The sequence below is a fragment of the Manis pentadactyla genome, chromosome 15 (assembly GCF_030020395.1).
Source record: "Manis pentadactyla isolate mManPen7 chromosome 15, mManPen7.hap1, whole genome shotgun sequence".
NCBI classification, from domain to species: domain Eukaryota; kingdom Metazoa; phylum Chordata; class Mammalia; order Pholidota; family Manidae; genus Manis; species Manis pentadactyla.
This window is the reverse complement of record NC_080033.1, coordinates 39,811,458-39,837,327: the sequence shown is the minus strand read 5'-3', so window position 1 is coordinate 39,837,327 and position 25,870 is coordinate 39,811,458. Positions and strand designations below refer to the sequence as shown.

At 35.1% G+C, this 25,870-nt stretch overlaps 1 protein-coding gene across 8 annotated transcripts in view; it reads right to left on the bottom strand.

Moving 5' to 3' along the window:
* Nucleotides 1-25,870, bottom strand: part of LOC130680950 (chromodomain-helicase-DNA-binding protein 9-like) — a 159,025-nt gene that overhangs the window by 36,721 nt on the left and 96,434 nt on the right. For 6 of the 8 annotated variants that reach the window (XR_008994017.1, XR_008994018.1, XR_008994016.1 and 3 more), the window contains exon 2: nucleotides 23,006-24,641. The exons of the other annotated variants lie outside the window; for them this stretch is intronic. The gene's annotated coding sequence lies outside the window, so the exon portion shown is untranslated. The remainder of the gene's footprint in view (nucleotides 1-23,005; nucleotides 24,642-25,870) is intronic. 8 annotated transcript variants of the gene reach the window in all.

The window sequence follows — 25,870 nt, the reverse complement described above, 5'->3', positions numbered from 1 at the left end:
GGAGCCAGCAGGTTTGTGATTTCGATGCTGGCCCACAGGAAGGAGTGGCAGGCTGTGTATCACAGTGGGGGGCCTCGGCACTGCATTGTCAGCCAGGGGGATTGGAGCGTGTGAAGCTCTTCAAAGTTCCCAATGTGCTGGACTGTGTGCCAGGAATGTTTTGTCCACCTCTCCTTTCTCCTGAGCAGCAAGCTCTTTGTAGTCCTTGCTCCTTTAGCAGCCCCTCGCTGTTGGGAGGTCTTTCAAAGTGCCCACCTTTCTTTTATTCTGGAATGACCAGTTGTGGGTACCCGTTCTCCAGAAGCAGGTGAAATCTCAGTCTCTCTGAGTTTTCCACCTGTCTTTTCTTACCAACCCCTCTCTCTAATCTCCAGAGCACCATGTAATGTGTCTTTGTGCTGCCAGAGGAGATCTTCAGAGGTTTGTATTTAGCAGTCCTGGGTTTCTATTCCCTCCCCACTCCATTTCTCTTCCTCCCACCAGTGAGCTGGGGTGTGGGGAAGGCTTGGGTCCAGTTGAATGGCATCTTTGCTACTTTAACCTTTTCCGTGAGGTCTTCTCTTTTCCCCACATGTAGGCTGTCTGTGGCAGTCTTCTTTCTGGTTTCTTGTTATATGTGGTTTTAGGAGAAGGTTCTGCCTCACTTCTCATTCTGCCATCTTGTTTAATAGCCTAGGTTTCTTTTTTATAGCTCAAATTTATATGTACATTTAAATAAGCATTGAAATCTGAATTACGGTTTTTCCTAAGAATCACAAATGTGAAAAACAAATTGGTTCACTTAGATTATAAGGAATTTAAACACAAATATACTATGGAAATCATAATACAAATTGTATTTCAACCCAAATGGAAAGTTCTTTTCTGTTTTCTTATTCCAGACAATGTCAGTTCCATGAAAGTATCTCCCTTCAAGACTACCCTCAAAAATCACAGTAAATCAGACAAACCAATTAAGAATAAAATCAATCAATAAAAACAAACTAAACCTTGTACATCTATTTGCAATTTTTTACAGTAAAAGCAAATACGTTATATAACCGGAATAGCAATTTGTAATGATAGTGTACATAATTAATCATGCATATCTGTCTTGCTATTCTTAATCAGCATCCAGTGTTAAAAACCTTTTTCAGGATACTATCAAATAAAGGAATTAAATAGTGCTTTAGATGTTAACTCATCCAATTATCATGCTGAAACGTGAGCTTGTTTCACATACAGGACAAAATTTTTAAATAAGCATGTGTCTTAATGACATTAAGCCCAATTTACTACTCAAAAGTACATCAAAGTTACTGAAAAAAAAAAACTTAGTTTACATAGTACCTGAGCAAAATACACACTTTTAGTTTTAATATTTCCTAATATTTATATTGATCTGCTCTTTGATATTGTTTCATATAATCATTCCAATTTTCCCTATAATAAGCATATTATATTAATTACTAAATGCCAATAATTGTTTCTAAGAAAAATTTTACTTGACAAGTACAATTTCTCTCCACATTCAGCCAAAAATTACAACTCTAAAATAAGAAACTTGGGAAATTGTGTCTCTCATACTCATTAGATACCCATATTTCAATAACCATATCATTATTAGTAAATATCAGAATGATGCTGAATCTGCACTTAAGAAATCCACAGCTCTGAAAATTAAATGTATCCCTTCTCTGCATTTCAGTAGTCTAGATGGTTTCTCTGTACCAAAAGTACTATCATCCATATTTCTCCTTAATAAATCACTAAAAGTTCGCAAATATTTATAATCTCTCTTTCTTCTGGCGCCTCAAGATCAATGTAAAGGAGACGCTTAGCAAATGGCTTGCCTTCCTGAAATTATGCAAATCACTTTATTTTATCCAAGTTTTAGCCAACATTTTCTCTGAAGGAAAAAGCAAATTTATGAAGTACATTAAAACAACATAAGGTAACAGATCTGAAGAATGTCAGAGAGGAACTAAAGCTGTTTCCAGACCATTGTGACTCAAAAGATATCCTGGCAATGAAAAAATATACAAAAATTTCTATGCCTGGCTTACTATTTTTTTTAAGTGAAAAATAGTAAAACTGGGTTCATTCTATGATCTCAATCATGACTGAAACTAGAGGGTTAAAACATTTCTTGGATGTTTTAATTTAAAATGAAAAACAAGCACCTTCTCCTAAGAATTGAAGAAACTTGAATAAGAATTAGAACTTAGCTGATATATGGTATAATTACTAATTCTTTTGGGTGTAATATTGGTTGTCTAGAATAATCTCCTCATTCTTAGGAGATAATATGATGTATTTGGAAGTAGTCTCATGGTGATCTGCAATTTGCTTTCAAAATAAACGGTCAAAAACACAATCTATGTACTCACTTATACAAAGAAAGAAAATGTGCAAGATGTTAACAACAGAAGAAAATGGACATTTATTTACTTCATTTCATTTACTTTAGTCTTCAGTGAATACTTTTAATTTAAAAAACTGAGGAAAAAAATACCTTTTCCTGATTTACTGCCATAACAACAAGACATTGACTGGTACACATGAACTATTTAATCTTTGGAATCCCAAGAACTTAGAAAGCTGTTCTAACGAAAAATTTCAAAACTATACAATCACCTGGGGATGAATTCAAGATGGCAGTGTGAGAGGTGAGACAGAGAACTTTGCCCAAAACCACATATAATGCAAAAATATAGTTAATGCAACTAATCCAAAAGGGCAACAGAAAAGAAGGTTGTACCAGACCACATACACATGGAGAACAGAGCAGACCTCATGAACAGGGTAACGTACCAAACCTAATCCATAGGGACCCAAGACCTTCCCCCACCCCAGCTCACCGGTGGGAGGAAGAGAAACAGAGTGGGGAGGGGTGGAAGCCCAGGACTGTTGAAGATCCAGCATGGAGATGTTTTAGAAGGACAAACCTACATTGCATGGTGCTCTGGACATTAGTGGGGATGCAAAGGTAAGACAGGTGGAATACCTGGAGGCACTGAGATTCCGAACGTTTGTGGTCAACAGGGATCCAAAAACGGCCACTTTAGGATAAAGGAAAGCGGGCAGTCTGAGAAGCTTCTGGTAGCAAGAGGGCTGCTGAAGGGGCGGGGTCTGTATGGAGCTTCTTGTGTGGGAGAAGGGATACGTGGACAAGGTTGTCTGGGCACACTCTGCCCAGCAGGTTGGGAAGTTTCAGGAGCTTCAGGCATTCCACCCTCATGGCTAGCTACACAGCTCTGAGGTCCCCCACGCTGTGATATGGAGTATGGTATGCCATCTTCCTGGCCTGCCGGCACTGGCTTACAAACTGACAGTCACTACCCTGACGTGAGGCCAGCTAGAGGAAGGCCCCGCCTATGACAGCCACAGATGCAAAGCACAAAGGCTTACACCTGTATGCTTGGTACACTGGCTCTGACGGTGGAGACAGGCACTATAAGCAGGAAGCAGGAAACAGCACTTCCTCCCACCAGGCACCAGCACCACTCCCCTGAGACCTCAGAAATCACTCCAGGGGGTGAGCAGTTCCAGAGACAACAGCACCTGGGCACTAGAGGGCACCACATAGAAAAATGAAATGTCAAAGGAACCTGGTTCAGACAAAAATCTCACAAACCCCAGAAAAAGGACAAAATAAAACTGAACTCACCAATCTTCTGGACAGAGAGTTCAAAATAAAAATCATAAACATGCTCATGGAGGTACAGAAAAATATTCAAGAACTCAGGGATGAATTTAGGATGGAGATTCAATCACTAAATTTCATATTTGAAATACAAAACACAATAGAGGGATTTAAAAGCAAATTAGATGTAGTAGAAGAGATTGGTAAATGGAATAGAAATTAGAGAAGAGGAATACAAAGAAGCTGAGGCCCAGAGAGAAAAAAGGATCTTTAAGAATAAAAGAACATTAAGAGAACTGTGTGTCCAATAATCGAAATGGAAAAATATTTGTATTACAGGGGTACCAGAAGAAGAAGGGAGAAAAAAACAATAGAAAGTGTCTACTGAGGAGGTAATTGCTGAAAACTTCCCCAATCTGGGGAAAGACATAGTCTATCAGGCCATGGAAGTGCACATATCTCTAAACACAAAAGACCCAAAGAAGACAACACCAAGACATATAATAATTAAAAATTAAGACCAATACTCTGTCAATGACAAGAAACTCCTAAGAGAAATTGAAGTGTATACTAACAAAAGGAAATTCATACCATGCTCTTGAGTAGGAAGACCTAATATGGTAAAATGGCCATCCTGCCTAAACCAATCTAATGATTCAATGCAATGCCTACCAAAATATCAACAGTATTCTTCAACGAACTGGAACAAATAGTTCTAAAATAAATATTGAACTAAAAAAGACTCCAAATAGCCAAAGGAAGCCTGAGAAGGAAGAATAAAGCTGGGGGGATCTCGCTTCCCAACTTCAAGCTCTACTACAAAGCCACAGTAATCAAGAAAATTTGGTACTGGCACAAGAAAAGACCCATAGACCACTGGAACAGACTAGAGAGTTCAGATATTAACCGAAGCACATATGGTCAATTAATACATGATAAACGAGCCATGGATATACAATGGGGAAATGACAGCCTCTTCAACAGCTGGTGTTGGCAAAACTGGACAGCAACATGTAAGAGAATGAAACTGGATTAGTGTCTAACTACATTAACAAAAGTAAATTCGAAATGGATCAAAGACCTGAATGTAAGTCCTGAAAACATAAAACTCTTTGAAGAAAACATAGGCAAAACTCTCTTGGACATAAACATGAGCTACTTCTTCATGAACATATCTCCCCGGGAAAGGGAAACAAAAAAGCAAAAATGAACCAGTGGAACTACATCAAGCTAAAAAGCTTCTGTACAGCAAAGAACACCATCAGCAGAACAAAAAGGCATCCTACAGTATGGGAGAATATATTCATAAATGACATATCCGATAAGGAATTGACATAAAAAATATACAAAGAACTCATGCACCTCAAGAAAAAAAAAGCAAATAACGCAATTAAAAAATGGGCAGAGGATTTGAACAGACACTTCTCCAAAGGAGAAATCCAGATGGCCAAAAGGCACATGAAAAGATGCTCCACATCACTAATCATCAAGAAAATGCTAGTTAAAACCACAATGAGATATCACCTCACACCAGTTAGGATGGCCCCACCCAAAAGACAAACAACAAATGTTGGCGAGGATGCGGAGAAAGAAAAACCCTACTATAATGCTGGTGGGAATGCAAATTAGTTCAGCCTTTGTGGAAGGCAGTATGGCAGTTCCTCAAAACACTCAAAATAGAAATACCATTTGACCCAGGAATTCCACTCATAGGAATTTACACTAAGAATGCAGCAGTCCAGTTTGAAAAAGACATATGCCACCCTATGTTTATCGCACTACTATTTAAAATAGCCAAGAAATGGAAGCAACCTAAGTGTCCATCAGTAGATGAATGGATAAATAAGATGTCATACATATACACAATGCAATATTATTCAGCCATAAGAAGAAAACAAATCCTACCATTTGCGACAACATGGGTGGAGCTAAAGGGTATTATGCTCAGTGAAATAAGCCAGGTGGAGAAAGACAAGTATCAAATGATTTCACTCATCTGTGGAGTAAAAGAAAAAAAAAAAAAACGGAAGGAACAAACCAGCAGCAGATTCACAGAATCCAAGAATGGACTAGCAGTTACCAAAGGGAAAGGGACTGGGGAGGCTGAGTGGGAAGGGACGGGTAAGGGGGGAAAAGGACCATTATGATTAACACACATAATGTAGGGACGGGGGCACGGGGAAGGCAGTGTAGCACGGAGAAGACAAGTAGTGATTCTCTACCATCTTACTATGCTGATGGACAGCGACTGTAATGGGGTATGTGGTGGGGATTTGAGAATGGGGGGAATCTAGTAACCACGATGTTGTTCATGTAAGTGTATATTCATGATACCTAAATACATAATCAAATGAATGAATAAATAAATAATCAAAATGGTAAAGATCAAGGATAAGAACAGACTTTTAAAAGCAGCTAGAGAGAGAAAAATGATCACATATAAAGGGAAACCCATCAGGCTATCTTCACATTTCTCAACCAGAAATCTTACAGGCCAAAAGGGAGTGGCATGATATATTTAATGCAATGAAACAGAAATGCCTCAAACCAAGAGTACGCTACCCGGCAAGTTTATCATTTAAATTTGTAGAAGGGATTAAACAATTTTCAGATAAGCAAAAGCTGAGAGAATTTTCCTCCCACAAACCACCTGCACAGTGCATTTTGGAGGGACTGCTATTGATGGAAGTATTCCTAAGGCTAAATAGCTGTCACCAGGAGAAATAAAACCACAGTAAAGAAAGTAGAACAATTAATTATAAGCAGATGCAAAATCAAATCAACTACCCCCAGAGTCAATCAAGGGATAGACAAAGAGTAGAGAATATGATACGTAATATATAAAGAATGGAGGAGGAAGAAAAAGGAAGGCGGGTGGGGAAAGAACCTTAAGGTTGTGTTTGTAATAGCATACTAAGTGGGTTAAATTAGACTATTACACAGTAAGGGAATTACCCTTGAACCTTTGGTACCCACGAATCTAAAGCCTGCAATGACAATTAAGTACATTCCTTTTAATAATCGCCCTAAATGGAAATGGTCTGAATACACCAATCAAAAGACATAGAGGCTCTGAATGGATAAAAAAACAATACCTGTCTATATGCTGCCTTCAAGAGACTCACGTCAAACCCAAATATATACACAGACTGAAAGTAAACGGATCATGCAACTAATAGAGAGAAAAAAGCAGGAGTTAGCAGTATTTGTATCAGACAAAATAGACTTCAAAACACAGAAAGTAACAAGAGACAAAGAAGGACATTACATAATGATAAAGGGGTTAGTCCAACAGGAGGATATAACTATTATAAATATCTATGCAGCCAACAGAGGAACACCTACATAGGTGAAACAAATACTAACAGAATTAAAGGGAGAAAGAGAATGCAGTGCATTCATTTTATGAGACTTCAACACATCACTCACTCCAAAGCACAGTAAACCAGACAGAAAATAAGTAGACAGAGGCACTGTAGAACATATTAGAACAGAAGGACCAAATGGACATCTACAGAAAACTCCATCCAAAAGCAACAGGATACACATTCTTCTCATGTGCACATGGAACATTTTCAAGAATAGATCATATACTAGGCCACAAAAAGAACCTCAGTAAATTCAAAAAGACTGAAATTATACCAACCAGTTTCTCAGATCACAAAGGTATGAAACTAGAAATAAATTCCACAAAGAAAATGAAAAAGCCCACAAACACATGGAGGCTTAATAACATGCTTCTAAATAATCAATGGATCAATGACCAAGTAAAAACAGAGACCAAGCAATATATGGAGACAAATGACAACAATAATTCAACACCACAAAATCTGTGGGACATAGCAAAGCCCATGGAAAGAGTGAAGTATACAGCAGTACAGGTCTACCCAAGAAAAGAACAATCCCAAATGAACAGTCTAAACTCACAATTAACGAAAATAGAAAAAGAACAAATGAGGCCCAAAGTCAGTAGAAGAGGGGACATAATAAAAATTAGAGTGGAAATAAATAAATCGATATTGATATTACAATAGAAAGAATCAATGAAAACAGGAGCTGGTTTTTTGAGAAAAAAAAACCAAAATAGATAAACCCTTAGCGAGACTTATCAAGAAAAAAGAGAGTCTACAAACATACACAGAATTAGAAATGAGAAAGGAAAAATCACTACGGACACAACAGAAATACAAAGATTTATGACAGATTACCATAAAAAAGTATATGCTAACAAACTGGATATCGTACAAGAAATGGACAACTTTCTAGAAAAATACAACCTTCCAAAGCTGACCCAGGCAGAAACAGAAAATCTGAATAGACCAATTACTAGCCAGGAAATTGAACTGGTAATAAAAAAACTACCTAAGAACAAAACACTTCGACCACTGCTGAATTTTATCAAATATTTACTGAAGACCTAATACCCATCCTCCTTAAAGTTTTCCAAAAAGCAGAAGAGGAAGGAATACTCCCAAACTCATTCTACGAGGCCAATATCACTCTAATACCAAAACCAGGCAAAGACACCACAAAAAAATAAAATTACACAAAAATATCGCTGATGAGCAAAGATGCAAGAATACCGAAGAAAATATTAGCAAACCGACTTCAAAAATACATACAAAAATCATCCATCATGATCAAGTGGGATTCATCCCAGGGATGCAAGGATGGTACAACATTCCAAAATCCATCAACATCGTCCACCACATCGACAAAAAGGACAAAAACCACATGATCATTTCCACAGATACAGAAAAAGCATTCGACAAAATTCAACATCCATTCATGATAAAAACCCTCAAAACAAAATGGGCACACAGGGCAAGTACCTCAACATCATAAAGGCCATATATGACAAACCCACAGCCAACATTATACTTAACAGCGAAAAGCTGAAAGCTTTTCCTCTAAGATCAGGAACAAGATAAGGATGCCACCTCTCCCCACTTGTATTTATTTTTATTTATTTATTTATTTATATTTTTTATTAAGGTATTATTGATATACATGAAGTTTCATATGAAAAAACAATGTGGTTACTACATTTACCCATATTATCAAGTCCCAACCCATACCCTATTGCAGTCACTGTCCATCACTGTAGTAAGATGCCACAGATTCACTACTTGCCTTCCCTGGGCTACACTGCTTTCCCCGTGACCCCTCACACCATGTGTACGAAACATAATACCCATCAATTCCCATCTCCTTCCCTCCTGACCAACCCTCCCACACCTATTCATTTTGGTAACTGCTACTCCCTTCTTGAAGTCTGTGAATCTGCTGCTCTTTTGTTCCTTCAGTTTTGCTTCGTTACTATACTCCGCAAATGAGGGAAATCATTTGGCACTTGTCTTTTTCTGCCTGCTCTATTTCACTGAGCATAATATCCTACATCTCGATCCATGCTGTTGCAAATGGTAGGATTTATGCAAGAGTTTCATGCAAGGGAATGACACTGGATTATTGTTTAAACCCATACACAAAAGTAAATTCGAAATGGATCAAAGACCTGAATGTAAGTCATGAAACCATGAAACTCTCACAAGACAACATAGGTAAAAATCTCCTGAATATAAACATGAACAACTTCTTCCTGAATGCATCTCCAGGAGTAAGGGATACAAAAGCAAAAATGAACACATGGGAATACATCAAACTAAAAAGCTTCTGTACAGCAAAGGACATCATCAGTAGAACAAAAAGGCATCCTACAGTATGGGAGAATATATTCATAAATGACATACCCAACAAAGGGTTAACATCCAAAATATATAAAGAACTCACATGCCTCAACACCCGTAAAGCACAAATAACCCAATTAAAAAATGGGCAAGGATATGAAGAGACAATTCTCCAAAGAAGAAATTCAGATGGCCAACAGACAGATGAAAAGAAGCTCCATATCACTAATCATCAGGGAAATGCAAATTAAAACCACAATGAGTTATCATATCATACCAGTAAGGATGGCCAGCATTGAAAAGACTATGAACAACAAATACTGGTGAGGTTGGGGACAAAGGGGAACTCCTCCTACACTGCTGGTGGGAATGTAAGCTAGTTCAACCATTGTGGAAAGCAATATGGATGTTCCTCAAAAAACTAAAAATAGAAATACCCCTTGACCCAGGAATCCCACTCCTTGGAATTTACCCAAACAATACAAGTTCTTAGATTCAAAAAGACATATGCACCCCTGCATTTATAGCAGCACTATTTACAATAGCCAAGAAATGGAAGCAACCTAAGTGTCCATCAGTTGATGAAAGGATAAAGAAGAGGTGGTACATATACACAATGGAGTATTATTCAGCCATAAGAAGAAAACAAATCCTACCATTTGCCACAACATGCATGGAGCTAGAGGGTATATTATGCTCAGTGAAATAAGCCAGGCAGAAAAAGACAAGTATCAAATGATTTCACTTATCTGCTAGGTATAAGAACAAAGAAAAAAATTGAAGGAACAAAACAGCAGCAGACTCACAGAACCCAAAAAGGAACTAACAGTTACCAAAGGGAAAGGGACTGGGGACGATGGGTGGGAAGGGAGGGATAAGGGGACATTACTATTAGCTGACATAATGTGCGGGGGGCATGGGGAGGGCTGTACAACACAGAGAAGACAAGCAGTGATTCTATAGCATCTTACTACACTGATGGACAGTGACTATAATGGGGTATGTTGGGGGGACTTGATGATGGGTGGAGTCTAGTAACCATAATGTTGCTCATGTAATTATAGATTAATGATACCAAAAAAACCACAAAACTGGACAGCTACATGGAAGAGAATGAAACTGGATTATTGTTTATCCCCATACACAAAAGTAAACTTGAAATGGATCAAAGAACTGAATGTAAGTCATGAAAACATAAAACTCTTAGAAGAAAACATAGGCAAAAATCTACTGAATATAAACATGAGCAACTTTTTCCTGAATGCATCCCTTGGGCAAGGGAAACAAAATAAAAAATGAACAAGTGGAACTACATCATGCTAAAAAGCTTCTGCACAGCAAAGAACACCATCAACCGAACAAAAAGGCATCCTAAAGTATGGCAAAATATATTTGTAAATGACATATCCGACAAGGGGTTAACGTCCAAAATATATAAAGAAGTCATGCAACTCAACACCCAAAAAGCAAATAAACAGATTAAAAAAATGGGTGGAGAATATTAACAGACACTTCTCCAAAGATAAAATTCAGATGGCCAACAGGCACATGAAAAGATGCTCCACATCGCCAATCATTAGAGAAATGCAAATTAAAACTGCATGAGATATCACCTCACACCAGTTAGGATGGCCACCATCCAAAAGACAAACAACAATAAATGCTGGCGAGGATGCAGAGAAAGGGGAAACCTCCTACACTGCTGGTGGGAATGTAAACTAGTTCAACTGTTGTGGAAAGCAGTACGGAGGTTTCCCAAAAACTAAAAATAGAAATACCATTTGACCCAGGAATTCCACTCCTAGGAATTTACGCTAAGAATGCAGCAGCCCAGTTTCAAAAAGACATATGCACCCCTATGTTTATTGCAATGCTGTTTACAATAGCCAAGAAATGGAAGCAACCTAAGTGTCCATCAGTAGATGAATGGATAAAGAAGAGGTGGTACATATACACAATGGAGTATTATTCAGCCACAAGAAGAAAACAAATCCTACCATTTGCAACAACATGGATGGAACTAGAGGGTATTATGCTCAGTGAAATAAGCCAGTTGGAGGAAGACAAGTATCAAATGATTTCGCTCATCTGTCAAGAATAAGAACAAACCAAAAACTGAAGGAACAAAATAGCAGTAGACTCACAGAAACCAAGGATCGAGTAACAGTTGACAATGGGAAAGGGACTGGGGGGTGGGGTGGGAAGGGAGGTAGAAGGGGAATAAGGCGCATTATGATTAGCACACATAATGTACGGAAGATCACGGGGAAGGCACTACAGCACAGAGAAGTAGTGACTCTGTAGCATCTTACTACACTGATGGACAGTGACTGTAATAGGGTATGTGGTGGGGACTTGAGAATGGGGGGAATCTAGTAACCACAATGTTGGTCATGTAATTGTATACTAATAATACCAAAATTAAAAAAAAGAAAGCTAAAAAAAAAGAAGCTATACAGTCACCCATAAACTCAAAATAGTCCATAAATTGACAATATTTGAATTCATAGATACAGAGCCCAATGCATAGATAATGATTATCATTTCCTTAGAGACAAAATCATTCCCCTGATCAGAGACGAGCTATCCACACATCGAACTAATCTATCAGCTCTCACCAACTTCACAGATTTGTTCCACTGCTCAGCAAGAAAACACCTTCCTTCAGATCACGCAAGAAGGATCCCTTCCTTGGGCTTCACAATTTAGAGGGTCTGGTCTCTCTGCCATGCCAGTTCTCAGAGCCCAAAGAATGTATTACCCTTCCTCTCTTCTAGAACATGCTCCATGTACTCAGAGACTCTAAAACGGTTTTACACACACTTGCAGAGCCAGCCTGGGTCTATTTCCTGGGTTTGTTCTCTCAAGGAACTCCTTGTATCACAAGGAATACATTTATTGCCTGTATGTACATGCTTAGGCCAAAAAAGATGGAGAGAGGGAGGTGGAGGTTGGATATATAGGCTAAGAAGTCCACATGTGCTCATCAGGCCCCACAAGGTGCAGGATGGAACAAGGGGTGGAAAAAGAATTTCCATGGCCCACTTCTGCCATACTCTGGATGTGGAACTAGAAGGAGTATAAGAATTCTTCATTCAAACCAGTGCTCCCATTTGTCAAGAGGGACAGAACATATTTAACAGTTTACTGGTCTTATTCACAACTTTTACATATTCTGACATATAACATGAGAGCTTCAATTTGTACTCATTCCATGTAACCCACAAATATTTGGGGCAAGCCTGCATAAAAACGAGTTAAGAAACAGTTCAATAAGAATAAAAAGGAAATGGGATCAGGAAATGTCTTTTAGACCATGCAACAAACAGTTATGTGGACTCAACATCTGGGCCTCAGTTTGTACAACTGTAAAGTCTTTAATGATTGATTAATTTTTAAAGTTCCTTGTAGTTCTAAAAATTAAAAAATCCTTAAAACAAATAATCATTATTAAACAACAAGCTGACTATACAATTTATATAACACTTCCAAATTTGTTGTCACACTTACTAATAAAAAAATGTCAAAAATACATCTCCATGTATCACAGACGAGGAAACTGCAAAGAAGGTAACTTGTCTAAGACATGGTAGAGAGAGAGCAGGGTCAGGACATCGGTCCACCTCTCGTAACTCCAAATTCACTGTTTTGCCCACTTTATCAATGAAACTCACATCTGAAAACCTCCTCCAAGAGATTTACTGTCCAATCAACACTGGAACTGAGAAACAAATGACTGATGCCAAGAACAAAGATAAAGACTATATAATTCCTCTCTTTCATAGACAGCTCATTTGTCTGACAAGAATCATTAATTTAACTTTCTAGTCACTATGGCTCAATTCAGTAAGAGATAGCCACATGAATAACATTAAGAAAGTGCTGAAAGCACATAATATAAAGGAACAGTCCACAGCATTTTGACAAAATAAAATACAGTAACACTTTGGAAATCAGATTATCCGATTTAAATAATAGTACTGACCCCCACAGTACTACACTATCTAAGATGTCTATGGATTTAACTTAAAATTATATAAGATTATTTTATAATTATGTAAATATTAATAAAACAAGTAAAAACACTGGATTATGAACTACAAAATCATGACTGCTTTATCTTTTTTCTATACCTACTTTTCTCAAATCTGGGTTCATATTTTCTCAAATCTTGGTTTCTATAACTTATAATCATATAGTGCCTCAAGTCTGGTTTCTTTACTTATAAATTAGTATGCTGCCATTAACATTGTAAGATTATTGAAGATAAAATGTGATGACATATAAAAAGTAACCAGAAAGATGCATGGTATAGGACGGAGGCTTATTAACTAATTGCTGCATGAACGAAAATATTTTTTTTCAATAACTGTTGAATTCGTTTAAATCACTTCATATGCATTATCGAGAAATCTGAAACTGTAAGTTGCAAATGGCCCAACTCTCAATTCATTACACTCTAGATTCCTAGTGATTTCTAGCATGAGAAGCAGAGAGAAGAGACTGAACAGAAAAATTAGGATAAGATACTCAAACAGGTTTTTAGTAAACAGGTCAGAGTCATAAAACAGGCCTTTGTTAATTCATTCTTTGTTTAAAGGAGTATCTTTTAATTGGCCTCATGGTTTGTGTTATGCAGAGTAATAATGGTCCCCAAAGAAATCAATTTCCTAATCTGTAAAATTTGTGAATATGTTAAGTTACATGGCAAAGGGGAATTCAGATTGCAAATGAATTCTAAGTATAACCTAAGGCCTTAGTTATAGTTTAATTAGCAGTGTGAGGACACACACTTTTATTTCCATTTGGTAAATATGTAGGAATTGCTGACTCTTTCATAGGTATATGCTTAACTTTTTAAGAAATAACAAGAAGATTTTCCAAATATAAACACTTTACATTTCCCATAACAAGTGTGTGAGAGTTCCACTTGCTTTCATATTGTTTACAACACATGGATGGTCAATCTTTTTAATTTTAGCCATTCTAATGGGTGGGTAGTGGTATCTTACTGTGATTTTAATTTGCATTTCCTTAGTGACCCATAATGTTGAGTATCTTTTCATGAGCTTATTGCCATCCACATATCTTTTCCAGTGAAGTTTCTGTTAAAATCTTTGCCTATTTAAAAATCTGAGTTGTCTTGTCATTGAGTTGCAATATTCTAGTTTGCCATTTCTTTTCTTAATAGTGTATTTTGAAGAGCAAACGTTCTTAACTTTGAAAAAATCCAGTTAGAAATTATCAATATCAGCAAAGTACAGAAAGGCACAGAAAACCTGTATTAGAGGAGATTAAAGAAACATAACAACTAGATGCAATGCCTGACCCTTGACTGGATCCTGGATTTTAAAACAAACAATTTTAAAGAATATTATTGGGATAATTTGAGAAATTTGAATTTGGATAGTACAATAGGTAGTATTGACTGGTAGTATGTGTTAAATTTCTTGACTGTGATAAAAATACAGCATTCTTGTAGGAGAATGTACCCTTCCTAAGGAAAGCCATGTTGACATATTTAGAGGTAAAGTGCCATGATATCCCATTATCAATGATGTTAAATTTTATTACTTAGTAAAAGAACCTTTTGTTAAAAATAAAATAGAGCGAGAAAGCAAATGCAGCAGAAACTTAAGTTAGTGAGTCTGTGTGAATGGTATATAAATATTCATTGTATAAATTTTTTAATTTTTCTGTAAGTTTATAAACTATTTTCAAATAAAAGTTAGGGAAAAAATGATACTTTCAATGTAAGTTTTTAATTCTGGCATTTCTAATACTGCTTAAGCTTATTTGGAGCATCTTTTTTCTTGCAAAATAACAAAAATAAAGATTTGCAGGCCTAGCCTTAGAGGTCTCTATACTTAGCAGAGTACCTGATACAGCTCAATGAACACTGTTTCTGCTGCTGTCGAAAGGCAGTTTGGTGTGGTACGAAACAGTGAATTTAGAACCAAGTTTCTGCTAAACAATTAGTAGCTATTTGATTTTAGACTTTCCCTCTTAAATCCTCAAATACCTGATCTGTAAATTCTCAGAAATAATACCAACTAATATATACCCTAGGTGATTATTAAGAGATAATGTAAGTAAAACCATTTTTTAAATATACTATGCAAATGTCACTACTATTTCTATCTCCAATTACACTCAATGTTTACCATATTAATTTAAAAAAAATTAGTCCTAAGTATCTTACTTTCAATTGAGGTATTTAGGGAAAAAAAAGAAAATTTATCTAGCAATATAATCTTGTAGTATAATGTATCTCCCAGTAACTAGTGTTTTTTGAGAGAAGAAAATAGTGCTCCAACTTGAGTCACATGACAGTTTTATAATAATTTTGCAATAGTTGATAATAAATTTAAGTAGATTAAAAGCTTAAAAGAAAAGGACCTTTCTTGACTCTGCCTTTACAAAAGCAACTGGACCCAAACAGCAGTGTATTACAAGCAATTAACAAATTATAGTATGTATATGAAGAATCAAATACTTACAGATTGCTAAAACATCATGAAACAGAACTAATTAAGGAACTTAGGGGAGCACTTTCTTTAAATAGGATGGGTCCAGAAAATTAATTTTTGTTTGTAAATCACTCACTCCAAATCACTTAGCTGGAGGGCTGAGGGAAAGTGCTGGAAGCTACTGTCAACTGAGATTGAATAAAAAATTAAAACAAATCTGAAATTATAATATAGATCAATAGGGGAAAGTGTAACTTCATTTTCAGTTTGAGTTCTTCAAAGGCAAAGGACAGTATCTTATTCATTTTTGCAACCTCACTGCCCAGTATAATCTCTTATGCTTGGTAAACATCTAGTAAACACTTAACAAATAAAAGCAGTAAAAATGTAACATTTCCAAAACAGATGTTATATAAATTTAGTCATTCACAGATATACAATTGGTATATATAATAAATACAATTAGGGTGTATTTTTTTAACACTAAAGATAGAGTTAAAAACTTAATACACATTAAAACTACATATACTAAAACAAAATGAATATATATTTTTCATTTTCATTTCATGAATATATACTTTCATTTCCTAATGAATATATATTTTTCAATTTGGAGATAACCAAAGTTGGTTATAACTGGATTTTACAACATACCACATTAAATGAAAGTGTCTGACTGTAGTGTGGTATCACTTTTATTTCTGATCACCCTAAAATCACTATGTTGTACAGTTGAAACCAATATAATATTGTATGTCAATTATACTTTAATAAAAAAATACAGAAGGCCATGAAAACAAACAACAAACACTGTAGAGTTTAAACTACAAAAGGAATCTGCTAATTAGTTTTGTGACAGCAAGGAAGCAAGACCACTTCAATACTTTTTATATGAGGATAGAGTAAAATCTTATGCAGCTTTAAAATTCTTTTTTCATAAACTGGTCAATATAAACTTGTACTGTTTTAAAGTACAGAAATATAAATTCATTAGGAAAAAAAAACCTTACTTAAAGATGTCCTCCTCTCATAATTTATAAGGTATTGCTTATATAACAAATGTGTAAGGTATTTGCATAGTTGACCACAACAAATTACCAGATCTAACTGAAAACCACAGTCCAAGCTTTCTAATAATACGCCATCTCTCCCCATAAATATTTCCATATTATGCTATCATTTCCACACCATGTTGTATTAAAATATTTCCTTAATTTAAAATCATTTCAGTCCAACACCCAAGCAAAGAAACCTGATCACCTGTATTTAAGTATTTCAAAACAACTGTGTATTCATTTTATCATAATAGGAATCAAGTTGGAGAGCTTAGTAACCCCTAACACTTTATTTTCAATTACAGACATTAATAATGGTAAGTAAATGACTGAGTAATTCTAAGGTATTTGGGAGTGCATCTCATCAATAAAATTAAATGCAACAAAGTTCTGTTAGACCTACTTTGAAGTCTGGCTTGAATCTCATGCTCTTCACATACCCACAAATTTCTCACCAACAGCTAGCTGCCTCTTCCCCACCCCAAGAACTCACTTCCTGTTCGCCTCTCACCCTTAAGTATGCATGTTAGAGGGCAACAGCCTTAGATCTAGCTACTCTGAACTACTGGGGTTTCAGGGATTCCTGGCAGGAAGCACAGAGCTCTACTCTCCTATAACATAGTAAACAGTTTAATACTTAAGACCATATTTTTGAGCTAACTAACATTCTGCAAACTTCCCAGTTCAAATAAAGCATTTTAATCTAGAAGATTTGACAAATGTCAAAACTAAAAATTAGTCCATTTTAATTGAAAAACACAAAAGGGACATTTCTCTACAGAATTGCTATTTTGTGTTTTGGCTTAGACAACTAAGAATTGTGAGATTTCTCATAAGCAATGCCATGCCAAATGCATAATGATTTAAATAAATTTTGAGAAATAGAGGGATAGCACATTATAAGAGTTTTAATTATTCAAATCGCAATATTAGCTAGTTTTTTTCTCTTCTTTTTGTCTAGGGCATAAGTGGAGTGACAAGTCTTTTAACTGTTCAGGTATCTGGGTTTTTTTGTCTTAGGAAAAGTTACCACTGTAAAACAAAAAGTAGCTATGAGTTTGGGATCCTCCTGGTTCAGTGGGTATGAGCAAAGTAGAGCAAATCCCTTGCTGTAGTTTTACATACGTTTTCCTCTTTTTAGTAATAATTTTACTTAAACACAAAATTAGCTGTGTTTATGCTTAAGGTAATTTTCAAATACTTAATGTATTCTAATAGATTCTTACTTAGCGTAATTCGTGGAAGTGCAGCAATAGCATTACTAATTTGAACATACAAGACCTCCCTACAAAATCTAAGATTTTATCCTTTCCTAACTGAACATTCTACTACCATCACCATCACCCTCTGGGAAAAAAAGAGCCATATAATTAAAGATTTTGATGCTTAACAGAATACATTACAACTATCTGGAAAATTTATTCATCTATAATAAATTCCCTAACATTGTTGAATAACACAGACCCTGCCATATTTCTTTACTTTTTTTCATTATTTGTAACTGCCTCCCAGGGGCTTCAATAGGCAATATGAATGATATGTCCTACAATGAAATCCCAAATTACAAACACAGAATCTTTAGAGATGAAAAGAACCTACCAATTTAATCCTTTCCACCCACTATAGGAATTCCATCTGTGACATATCTGAACCATTCCATTTACTTACTTTAAGTCAAAGAGCTTTATTCCAAACATCTTTCTATCTACATGATAACTGCTTTTCTGTGACTTCCACTTAGTAGGACTAATTCTGACCTCTAAAGTCCTTCAAATGTTTGAAGATAATAATCAGGTTTACCTTTACGGCATTTGCTATCATCTTAAACACACAATCTTAGAAAAGAATGTCCAAAACATTTTTGGAAGCAATAGCTATTTCAGTTTACTTTTTTTGTTTAGGGGTTGTTTTGTCCTCTGGTAATGGACAAACTATTTGCCAAAAAAGCCAGAAAACATGAGCTACACGGTCTTTTTCACTTAAAGGTTCTAAAGCAAGTTTTTGCCTCAACAGTAAGTAAGGTAGATTTTTGAAGGTGGGGGATGGAAGGGCCCTCAGTGTAAGGAGAAATCATTTAGTACAGAATTTTATTGTTATATATTACAATGCACTAACACACTCTGAAGTAAAGTGAAAGTGGTCAAGACTGCATATAATGGGAGTCAAATTCGGTTTGAATCCAGAATGGCCGGCCACTGGCTGTCTCCACACTGGCTATGTGACTTTGAGTATATCACTTAGCTTCTCTGTACCTCAATTTCCTCCCATGGAAATTGAAAGAAATAACTGTATCCAAATAACAGGATTATTTCAAGTGTGTTAACTAAGTTAAGCATTTAGAACAGTGCTTGGCACAAAGTCAGTGCTATGTGTTATTATAATTTTTGCTGTTACTATACACCTACTTTAAATTGAATATTATGGTAATATATACAAGAAAAATATAGATATTTTAATTACCTTGATTCAAATTTTTCCAGATCTCCATTAGAACCTTACTTTTATATGATACTTTAGCAACCTTACAATGGCAAACTATTCAGCCGTTCAAATTCATTTTCAGAAAAATGTTTAATGATAATGAAAGATGTCTATAATATGTTAATCACATTAACAAAGCAAGATGCCAAACAGCATAAACTATATGATCCAAATTTTGTTTCTTAAAAATGTAAAAATATGTAAGTGGAGGACAGGGGACAGACAGACAACAGATGTCACTGGAAACTTAAACAACAAAATGTCAACAGAAGTATCTTTTGGTAGTGTTATTGCAGGTAACTTAATTTTCAAGTGTTTGTTTTCTATATGTTCCAATTTTTTAATACTAACCATGTATTGTTTTTATGAGAAAAAAATCCAGTATTTTAAAAAGTGCTTTACATAGGCTGTTCAAACCTGTCTTTCTATTTTCTTAATTTTTAAAGCTTATAAGTAATGTAAGTTTCTCTACCTTCAGGAAAAAAATAAAACAAAATTCAAGGTAGTAAGTAAAGTAATAAATTTATCAGAACACAAAAGTCAACATGGAATTTTGTGTAATTATGTACATCCTAAAATTCTATTTTCTGCTGCCTGCTATTTCAGCTATCCCATATATTTTTCACTGCTAGAGAATTTTACATTAAATTTAATTTACATTGAGAGACCATGCAATGCTCCATGTTATTTCCATTTTAACAAAGACCAAAACGAAAGGTTTTGTTACAAAATAGGAGAAAGTTTTGTCATGAGAATAAAAAATGTATAGTACTCTCTCACAACTCCTTTGCTCTAATGAGAGATGAAAATAAAGTAGTATTTTCTCCATGATGTTTTGCAAGTGCTTACATTTAGAAATACTTGCTGTAGCTTCTCACCTTTTTTTCTATTGTTTAAGTGATAAAATTCTAGAGTCAATTATGTATATAAGAAATGTCATCAGCACTGTTTTTAAAGACTGACACAGACTTCAGGTTGCTTACTTTAAGACATTTGAAATTATACCCACAACCACCCCACCCTCAGTTGGGGAATAAGAAAAAGTAAGGCTTAGAAATAATTTTTATACAGCCAACACTTTCACTGAAGCTTTCTAGAGTCCTAAATAGAGTGCCAACGAGGATTTTCACAGGAGATAAAAGGTATCTTGCTTTGACTACAACAAAATGTACCTTATTTTTAATAAACAAAATTACATCACTTAATCATTTTTTAATCTCTTAGCTTCTATACATATTTACCAATAGTCTAAAAGGAAATTATTGCAATTAAGTTATAAAAACCTAAGAAAAAATTTCTTTCCATACAACCTAGGAATACACCATAATAATGTAAGAATTCCTTATTAATATAGTATTTTGGCTATGTAGTAACAATAACAAACTGGAACATGCCAAAATTACATAGGCAAAAAACTTTTAAGCTGTCAAAATTTGTTATAAATTACACATATGAAATCATTTGAATTTCACCTACTTAGAGTGACATAACTCAGTATATATAAAATCTATAAGCAATCCATAAGTCATAATCATAATATCAATCCCCTATCTTCTCTACCAATTCCTCTCTATTCTTCATCCCCACAAACAGCAACTCCAGATTTTTACTCTTAACAGTAAGAAATAATAGGAAACTTGAGAACTTTCAAAGAAGTATTTCAGATTGCCCTTTATCAGCACTTGAACATGTCACAAAAAGAACAGGTTGGCAAAACAAAACAAACTCAGACAAAAAAGTGAGTACATTTAAATAAAGCCTGATGAGTTTATCAGTACAGAATATGATGATTTATTAAAAGTTGCTTACGATGGATTGGAAAACAATTTCTCTCAGCTAGTACTTCCCATTTGGTAATATTAGGAACTACTTATTTATAATTACCTTCCATTCATTTCAAATCTATAAAAGGGAGTCTTTACTGCTTTGTAAAGCCAACAGAACATGCTTAGTAAAAACATGAATTAAAAACAAAACAAAACTAAAATGATGACAAAGCCTTAGAAAAATAAAATTCAGAAAAGTAATGTTAACAAATTTCGGACTTCGTAACTTCAATTATATACTAGACAAAATGATAAGTCAAACTAGTCAGAAATTCACCTATAAAGTGTAACAGATGACCCTCGGTTCAAATCTGATGTTTTTCCTAGGGTCCTTCTAATTAAGATGCGTGATCTTCCAGTAGAGGGAGCAAAATCATAACATTCTATGCAGACCACAAGAAGGGGAAGGGAAGGTTTACAAATGCCTTAAAGTATCTTAAAATCAATTTAGACGTTTCAAAAGATGTACTGAAAATAATATTTGAAACAGAACTAAAATCAACCCAAATAAAAGATAAAGATTTTATCTTTTTCAAACACTTCAATACTTTGAAATGAAAAAATGGTCTCTAAATATTTAATTTCAAGAACTATGGTATATTTCATTGCCTACCAAATCTCACAGGTAACCAAGGTATTGAAGCATTTTATGAATCCTTAATTTAGTAAGATTTCAGAAAAATGTAAGATATTACATTAAATACAATTTTTATTATAAAAGTAGTATTTTACATGAAAAGAACAGAGAGCAAAGTACAATTAATTATACTACCCTAAACTTATTTTCATACTGCTATGAAAAAAAAACATAATTACAATAATGTTTATTAAGTGCTTACTATACCCTAGGCACAGTTCTAAGTACTTTTACATTATAACTCTTTTCATCTTTACCAAAGCCCTATTAGGTAGATACCTAATATAGCCTATTAGGTATATAACAAAAATTATATAACTAGCTAAAAGCCACACATCTAATATGTAACAGGAGCCAAGAGCTAAAACCCAAGTAGTCTGATACCAAAGCCTGAACTGTTAATCATTTTACTGTGATCATAATTTTGAATTATGCTTTTCCCATCATTAACATATTCTCAGTGTTAATCTTCAGGTCTTTCCAATGCCTGTAACAGTCTGTCATGGCTATGATAACAAATTATACTCTTTCCAGTTCTCCCTTATAGATAAAATAATATAAATATTTTTGGATATATTACTTTTGCTATTTGGGGATTACTATAATAAAGTATTTTTATACCCCAAAAGACCACAACCAAATTGTTTTCCAATATATTTGTATCAATTAACAAAGCTATGTAAGCTCCAATTTCACCATAAATTTGCCACTATTAATATTAAAATTTTTTCCTAACAGGTAAACAGGAAACCACACTGCAAATTTAATCATTAAGGCTGCATTATTCTGAATGTTGTGTTTACAAATTTAATTTCATCTTTTGTGAATTTCAGCTCATATGCTTTATCTAGTTATCAATGAAGATCTTAAGTTTATCAATTTATATGAGCTTTTTAGAGCAATACTAACCCTATGCTCATATTTGCAAAAAATGTTCCTATTGTTTCCCTTAGTTAAGTTTTTGCTTTTGATAATAGATCTTTTAAAGACAATCAAAATTCAAAGTTACAAAGAAGTTCTTAAAAACTTACAATTTTCTAAATATAGAAATAGTCTACTGCTTTGAGTGCATCAATGAATCATTTCCACAATATAAAACCGATGGAAACCTATGCCCAAATATACATATTAACAGAATTGCTGAAAATCTTGAATGTCTCATGTAAAATTAACTCAATGAGTAAAAGCTGACCCTACCAAAACACCAAAATAAAAGATACATACCTGTCTCTTTAAGTAAAGGCGATTTCTGTCGTGTAAATGTTGATGATTAGGAAGTGATGAATGCCAAGACCAGCCTGACCATGTAACTGAGTTTGAGCCAAATCAGAAGGCCACGTTACAAGATGTGAAGTAAACTGCCGATCAAGGTCATGATCTAAAACATGACTTGAATTATCTTGCCCAAATGTTGACTCATCAAATTGGGGAAGGAGATCTTCCTGAAGGAGGTCCTCTGGATCAAGTCCTGTGAATGGCTCAGTCTGATATTCTACCTGATGAAGTAAATTCTCTTCTAAAGATGAAAAGCCATTAGTTCCTACATGATCACTGAAATGGACCATTTGGCTTCCTGAATCAAAAGGATCTGGGAAGTTCATGTGCACAGGAGATAATTTTGAATTGCTGCAATTACCCTGAGGATGTGATGAATGCAACATTTGGAAATTATTTGAATTGAGTGACGTATTGGGATTTAGCATAGGCTGAGTGGATTCTTGCTTCATTCCCCTACGAAGTGAAAAGGAATTACTTCCAGGAAAATCAGGTAAAGTCTGATTTGTATGATTAGGTCCAAGAACTGCAGAGGGCTGGAGAAGACTCTTTGGTGATACATGATTACTGGAAAAGGAATAGTGGGAAGAAAACTGCTGTGAATTACTGACAGAACAGGAAGTCATATTTGGAGAAGGTCCATTAAAATTTCCTTCCTGACGACTGCCACACTTGAGGAAGTGTACTGAAGGATTTGGCGTTTGCGAAAATTGTTGCATCAAAAGAGACTGTTGTGAAGTAGATGCATTAGAAATTTGTGGCGGGTGGTTAACACTGACTCTGTGTGGTTAACACTGACTCTGTGTGGACCAAAAACATTAACATCCATAAAATTTTTAGACTGGCCTAGAGAACTTTGCCCTGTGTTAAGATTATTTCAGTTTTGTTGTGAGTGAAGTGCACTGTGTTTGTTGTTCATTGGAATGAAATAAGGCAAAATCATGGTGTGCCATAAAGCTTTTATTGTGAGGCATAGAGTGAGAATGTCCTTGTTGGTGAAAAGGAGACCTATTTTGATTTGAAATGCTAGTAGCTGTCTGATGGCCCCACATTGCACTACCATCTCCTACATCTGGAAACAAACCATTGGGTTGGTTTTGGGGGTGGACTGGAGAATAATTAAACTGAGGGTGTGGAGATAACACATGTTCAGCTAGGCTACCAAAAGACTGATTAACTGGATGAAATTTCATTGAATCAAACTGATTTAACTGTTCATAATCAGTCATTTTCTGATGTGTTGGAGTACCCTGAACATGGTTCAGTGAGTCTATGTGCAAAGGTTCAAATTCTGCACCCAAGTTCAATTCATCGACTAGTGAAACAGGTCCTGGTTGTACAAACGCATCATCTGACAAACCTTCTAAGGTTTCACCAAAAAGATTGGCATCATCAAATAAGTCCATCATTGGATCTATCATCTTGGAAAATTCAGAACAATCTGGGCTGTTCACTCCAAATAGAGTACACTCAGCTTCTTTGTAACAGGTATTACTGGATCATTTCCAAATGTCATCAACTAATCCAAAACAGGTCAACGTTCATTACTGCTCTAGATAATGACATGTCATGATGTGTTGGAATCCTAGAGAAACAAGAAAAGCGATTAAAGCTTAATAATGAGTATTCATCAAAGTTCTACAAACAAAGCTTACACATAACTTAAAAACAAAATCTCAGTGTATTGTACTTTTTGGTAGGGTAACTCAATGCAAATAGCTAATATTCCCCACAAGGAAAAAAAGTGCTGGTGCAGGGGACATGACTATATGGATTTAAAATGAAGGCAATTTCTTTCATTTGTTTTGAAGTTCATATATTAGGATGACAGAATGTAAAGTAAACTTGAGAATGGTATGCCAGACTCTCTCCCATACCATGAATTGGCCATCACTCCCCAGAAGCTGTGGCACGTATAAAACAAATGTATTACACTTCAGAGTTATGTCTTGTTAAGATAGCTGACTTAAAGTCCTCTGATAAGTGTCGTGATCTTTGCTGTAGACATCTTGAACAGATAAATCTATTACTTCATATGGTATATGTGAAAATGCATCAAGAAGAAGAATATGAGGTCATGACAAGCTGGCCCAAAGAGACTAGTTAGCCATCTAGTCATCTGACAGAAAACAGACATGTGGTATGTTGGGAATGAATGTCCCAACATATTGCTACCATGGTCCTTTTGCTCATCTACCACTCAAGATAAGCCCTCCCAGCAGCTAACTGATTTAAACATCTGTGCAGTAAAAGCAAGCACCTTTGTACAGTTATAGTCATTATTTTGTGCTGAAGCATATCTCCCTAAAACATTTGAAATACATATGTTGCTTATTTTATTTACTAAACTGTATAAATGTGTACTGATAATAAAGCTGAGGCAGAAACAAACAGTAGCTTGAGCTAAGCAATAATTAAGTTTTCAGATACCCTCAAGAAAACACTATTTATAAGCATGTGTATATACACACAAAAAAAATTTATGTGTGGAAAGGATCTAATAGGTTACAAATATGCAAAAATAGCTGGCCAATTTTTTTCCAGGCTTATATGATTGTAACAAACATTTTAACAAATGTTTATGGTTCTGTGCCCCACCCCTGTCTTGCACAGAAATCACAAACGTGGGTTCCTGCTTTTCTCAGTATTAGTTTATTTAAAAATTAGCACAGGCCTAAGAAGCTTTTCCAGAACTTCTATTTTGGGAGGTCCATTTTAGGAAAAATAAATTTCCTAAACAAAATGTCTTCTATTTAAATGCAGAAATATTTCTGAAAAATTCTGTGACATAAAAACCACAAAATTGTATATTAA